At 49.7% G+C, this 6,224-nt stretch overlaps 1 pseudogene; it reads right to left on the reverse strand.

Moving 5' to 3' along the window:
* Window positions 1-179: 179 nt before the first annotated feature.
* LOC127028965 (saccharopine dehydrogenase-like oxidoreductase) lies at window positions 180-5,381 on the reverse strand (annotated as a pseudogene).
* Between the last annotated feature and the right edge of the window lie 843 nt (window positions 5,382-6,224).

Consider the following 6,224-nt stretch of genomic DNA (forward strand, 5'->3'; position numbering starts at 1 on the left):
CAGTAAAATACAAACACATCGCTAAAACAGAACTTAGCTGCAGGTGCTTACTAGACGAGCATCTACGTGTTCATATTATACTAAAGTCCTAAATGCATCTTTCTAGGATTTAATAGCATCTTAACAATCTGTATCGTAAATACTGGAACTGTTAGAAGACAGCACGTTTCACATCTTACGCTTCTTAGACCTTCTTTAAGTTTTGCACCAACTACTGGAACAGGGGCACAGCCTATCCTTTTTCGAAGCTTCCTCAGGTTGTCTTGATCCGCAAGGCCGTAACAGCTGACTTCCAGGTCCCATCGTGTACACAAGAACCTGGTGACATACCGTGAAACAGTAATTAATTCCGTATCTAAAGGTTTCGTGTATTATTTTAATAATGACCTTAGAATTATTACCTGTATTACACATTATTACAATTATTACATACGTGCATTATGATGACGTGCATTAAAGTACAGTGAAATGGGGCAGGTTGGCCTTGGCTGAACGCCAGGTGCCCACCAAGCCGCTCTACCACTCCCTCCTCAGCAGGACAGGGAGGGGAGAAAACAAGATGGAAAAAAACCCTCGTGGGTCAAGAGAAAGGCAGTTCAATAAAGCAAAAGCAAAGGCCGCACACGGAAGCAAAGGAAAACAAACGATTTATTCTCTGCTTCCCCTCAGCAGGCGATGTCCAGCCACCTCCCGGGAAGCAGGCCTTCAGTACGCGTAGCGGTTGCTCCGGAAGACAAGCGTCGTACTAACGAATGCCCCCCACCCCTCCTCCTTTCTCTTAGCTTTCATGGCTGAGCAGACATCATATGGTATGGAAGGTCCCTTTGGTCAGTTTGGGTCAGCTGTCCTGGCTGTGTCCCCTCCCAGGATCTTGCCCACCCCCAGCCTACTGGGTGAGCGGGGAGGAATGTTGGAGAGACAGCCTTGCTGCTGTGCGAGCACTGCTCAGCAGCAGCCCAAACACTGCCGTGTTATCAACACCTTTCTAGCTACCAAGACAAAGCACAGCACCGTGAGGGCTGCTGTGGGGAAAATTAACTCCATCTCAGCCAGACCCAATGCAATCTCCACCCCTTGTTCCATACGCTTTGCGCCATGCTCGGGTCCCCCATAATGTAATGCCGCTCTCTCTCTCTCTCTCTCTTTCCAACCGTCCCATTGTATTTAATTCGCATTACTGAAATCCCTTCTTACCAACACTTACAACTTACACTACATACTTTAAACCGTCTTTATACCCAACATACACATTTATACATTCTCATTAACTACTATCCCCTGTCCTTTAACAGACAGCTATTACTCTCCCGTTCCATGGGCTTCCTCCACTCCTCCAGATGTTCACAAGAAACAGCTATGACTTGGGCCCCATCTGTCAAGATGGGTGCTCAGGACAGGAGAAGCCGTACGTTCGATTGTGGGGCACCAACAACACCGGCCTGGTTTCGGTCATCGCTGCATTATTTTAATATGACCCTTAGAATTATTACATTACGTTACACATTGTTACAATTAGTACCTATATGTGTTCTGATTACATGCATTGAAAGTATATCGAAACAACCTCCCCCCCGCCCCCCAACCAAAAAAAACCCAAACAGCCAAACACTAGGATTACGGGCAACCCACTCTGTATCTGTTCTACTTGACTTGTGCACGAATCCTTCCCACAGCTCTGCAAAAACTAAGTATTTCTTGAAACAGCCTAACACAACAAACTTTAGGAGACAGCCTACGCAAATGAACCTTACAAAAGGGTGCTCGCTTGGGATACTTGTAGTAGCTCCTAAAGAATCAAGTTCTGAGGCTCATTCGTCAAAGAACTGCCAGCTTGTCCTTGGTCTGAATTAATTAATGACATTATTCCTAACGGGCTTACGGTGATGTTATCACAGATACCTCCGAGTTTCCAAGAAGGTGTACACCAACCAACCTCAGGCCCAGATTGCACCCTCAGGAAACTTTCGACAGCAGTTAAGGTACCTTGAAGGGAGGAGAAAACATTCCTTGGCGTATACAGTCATGAGTTCACAAAGCCAGAGTACCCTCTGGTAGACTCCAATAGCAGGCCACTGACATTATTAGTTGAAAAGGCAGAGTCACGTCTTTATCTCAAAGTAAAACAAACTAAGATTAAGTCCCACAGCTATTTTAGTTAGCAAAGTACCAAATTTCTTACGTAAAGTTACTTCAGTAAGGGTCACTAATATTATCTTTACTCATTACATTTTTCATTTGTCTTATCTAGTTAATGAGATAATGTAAATAATCAGTGGGGGGGGGAAGAAAGAAAAAAGACTATGAAGAGCCGTATTTAGTTTTCCTCCAAGTTTCAAAAGAAAGGATGACGTAGGCTGTGAAAAAACGAGACGGACTTACGGGTTTTGGTAGACCTTAACTACAAAAGACAACCCAAACCAAAACAAACCCATAAACCCCGCAAAAAACCAAACCCACACAAGCTATCCCAAACCACTTAATTTTAGCACAGCTTGTGTTTTGCAAAGAATGCTTAGTTGTGATCAACAGCAAAACAATACAACTCCCTCCAAATTCTGCTTTGTTTTGCTTTGCTCAGTGCCTTCTGAGATTGTACAACTGTACTTGTATGGGCAAATTTTCAACATCGCAAGCAACTGCAGAGACAGGTGATAAACACCATAAAGTCAAAATAGGAAGAGATAAAAGACATCTTTATTCAAAAACGAGTTATCAGGCATCAAATTATAACCCCCGTGAACAACCAGATACTCATTTCCATGCCTCTCCTCTCCCTCCAATCAGATCCAGATTGAGTTTTAGTCAACTGAAAGCTGATGATACGCTCCAGTGCAAAGCAATCCCACTTCGTAGCAGTTCTAATAGTACACAAAAGCAAACCATTTGGATACTCTTATCAGCCCTTCCAATTGAAAGTCAGACCTGATGAACAAAGTATTCCTCACTTGAGATGAGGATCAAGTACTATTGGCATAGAATTTAAATCGTCTCACCTCTTTTCTCAAATATTATTTATCCTCGTTCAGCTACTGTCCAGCTGCTCTTAAACAAAAAGGCATCGCATGGCACTGCCTATCTGCTTACGCTCACGCAACAGCTCCTCAGAGCTTGCGGTAGAAAACAAAAAACTTAGGAAACCTGATTACCCACCAATTTCCGATCCCTTTCCCGCAGCCTTCCTGTCGCCGCTGTCTCTTCCCTACAAGATTCTCCCTGCACAAGAGGCAGTGTGCTGAGGCTTGCCTAGGGACGTCCACGCGCTGGCTCAACAGCCCGCTGCTGACAACTGAAGGTTCTGTTTCTCTCAGTGAGCAACACTACCTTGAATCCCTCCTCACACCTTAAATCACCAATTCTCTTCCCGTCTGATGGGAATACGATTGACTTTCAAGGTTTTAGCTTACCGCATTTGGTTTGAAACAGGTCAGCTGGTAAAGGCAGGCAAAAAGAGGACTGAGAGAGCTTCCACAATAAGCACTGAACTGCTTTAGGAAATGGGATGAGAGACATAATCCGCATTTCTTTTTTTCAGACATAAAGGTCACACTTAAATACCGTCACCTTTCAGCTTGTCTCTGGTGTACAGTACTCCCATCTCGGCTGGTATAGAGTCAAAGCCACAGCTTCCAATGACATACACTCCCTTTTCCGCAGCTGTTCCGTCGTATTGCAGGTACATTCCTTCCAGAAACTAGAACACAGTCAGAACAACTATTTAAGCAGACCTCCAGATTTGGCCACAGCCAGTATTAGCCATCAGCGCTTTACTGTCGTATCCTAGCACCCTACATACCTCAAACCACTTACAAGCATCTTTAGACAGGATACCTATTATTCCTGGTTTATGGTATGAAACCGTCACAGCAGTGCAAAGAAATGTCATCTACACAAAATTCCTACGTAGAATCACAACCGAGACTTGAAGCAGCGCTCAAAAATTTTGCATCTCCAGACAGAACCCGAGAGGCTCTTGTCTAAAAGTAAGAGAACTATACAACCGATACACATTGATGTACTTTAAAATGGTTAATGCAGCTTAAAACTGGTAGCTCAGGAGGCACCATTTGTCTTTGTGTTCAAAAACGTCAGCAGAAACATGGAACACGCTAAACAAACGCTCCTTCAGCAGATCCTCGATACAAAGGAGCCTTTTTCTACTGTCACATACCCGGGGTTCTCCACTGACGTCAATGCAGCTGGCACCATTTTCAACACAAGCTTCTACCACAGGCTCTCCAAAGAATCTGGACTATACAAGGAAAGAAACCACAAGGAACAAAAAAAACCCACCCACCACAACTCCCCAACCTGCTCTATCTAACCTATGCATGCACAATAAAAGCAAACACTTGCTGTTTTGGCCCAACCAAAACTCCTCCCCACTTCACAGTCACTTTCTTAGGCTGCCTGGGAAAGACTTAACAAAACCAAACACCAACCCAACCCAACCCAACCCCAACCCTGCTGTATTCTTTCAGTGAGAACTGCCCGTGAATCACGCCACCAGAAATCCTGGTGGGACATCTTCAGGCGACGACAGTACACGGCTGTACTTTCGGCTCCACTTCAAAAAGCTACGTTTCATCTGGACGGCTCCTGAAATTCCGCAGCCCAGCGGCAGGTTTCCCGGTAGCCGTCGCAGCTCTCCCTGCCCGGGGAGCAGGGAGCCCAGCCGCACGCAGCCGAGGAGCGGCGGCGGAGGGGCAGACGCCGGCCCGGGCTCTGCCGGGAGCCGCGCCGGCGGACGCCGGGGAGCACCGCCCGGATCACCGCACTCACCGGGCCCACGCAGTTGAGCACCAGCCGGGTCTGCCTCGCCGTGGCGGCCAGCGAGGCCGCGTCGCCCACACCGCACAGCAGCACGCCGACCTCCGCCCCGAGCGCCGCCTTCCCTGCGCACCGGAGACCGCCGTCACCGACGCCGCCCGCCGCCGCCGACGGGCGCGTCGCGTCCCGTCCCGTCCCGTCCCGTCCCGTCCCTCCCCGGGCCGAGCCGCCGCCGCCGCCGCCTCCCCGGCGCAGCCCGACAGCCAGGCGCTTCCCCTCACACCGCCCGCGGGCGGCTCCCAACGGACGGGGCGGGACATCGGGGCCGCACGGGCCCCGCCGTCCCCGGACCGCGGCGCGCGCCACACGACCCCAGCCGCGGCCCGTACCCAGCTCTCGGCCGCCCGCTCCAGCACCGCCTGCAGCTTCTCCCGACGCCGCCCGGCACGGCCCAGCGCAGGGCGCCGCGCAGCTCCCGCCGCCCGCCGCCCGCGCCACCTCCTCCACCACGAACTGGCCGGTGAAGCCCGAGGCCCCGAACACCACCAGCTCGTAGGGCCGCTCGGCGCCCCGCCCCGCCGCCGCCGGCCGCCGTGGGGAGGGGGCCCGCCATGCTGCCGGTCATGGTCATATTGACAAACCCTCCTCTTTGGGCTTGCTCTTCTCTCCTTTTTCAGCCCCGCTCATACCTGCAAGCTAGTACGGATGAAAGTCAACGTACCTTAGAGAACCGTACGCAGTCGGCTGATCTTTATAATAACCCAGGAAAAAAAGACAAAACTATTCCTTAAACTCCCAAAACAACTACTCCGCTTTATTTCACTAGGGGCGCTAAGGCTTTGAAAGCAAGACCACCACAAGTAACAGCGCCTATCCCTGTCCTGGTTTCGGCTGGGACAGAGTTCACTTTCTGCTTTGCCGGATAATAAAGATGCTGAATGTGATGCAGCAGAGGGAGATGGAGAGGTTTTTGTATCTCAGAGTAACTTTCAAAGCTTTCGAAGTTCTACTGATACAACAAAAAAAGCCTCTGCACAGCAACAGAATTTAATGTATTATCCTTCCCAAAAATCATGAAGCCTACCTTTCAATATTTCTGAGACTCAAGGCTTCCATTCCCTACAAATACGTACCCAGAACGTTCCACCATTACCATGAGAAATTGTTCAGTAAGTGTGGTGATTTCAGTCCTTCTATGCCTGGGAGATCGCTGATTGCCTTCTTGCGTCTCTACAGCAACATAAGCCGACGAGCCTTTTGGGTGGCCCCTTCTCAACAGCTGTCTTCCCCTCAGGTCGCGTACACGGCTTCCAGCTTCAAGGGGGGTTCACCATCCACTTCCTTATGTCTCCCCTGCTCACGCAGGAAGAACCAGAGTGCGCCACGCAGCATGCGCCTGGGGCTCCCTCTCCTGTGCCCGGGCAGGAGGGGGACTGACTCTTTGGGGCGCCCTGACA

The sequence above is a fragment of the Gymnogyps californianus genome, unplaced genomic scaffold, assembly GCF_018139145.2.
Source record: "Gymnogyps californianus isolate 813 unplaced genomic scaffold, ASM1813914v2 HiC_scaffold_513, whole genome shotgun sequence".
NCBI lineage: Eukaryota > Metazoa > Chordata > Aves > Accipitriformes > Cathartidae > Gymnogyps > Gymnogyps californianus.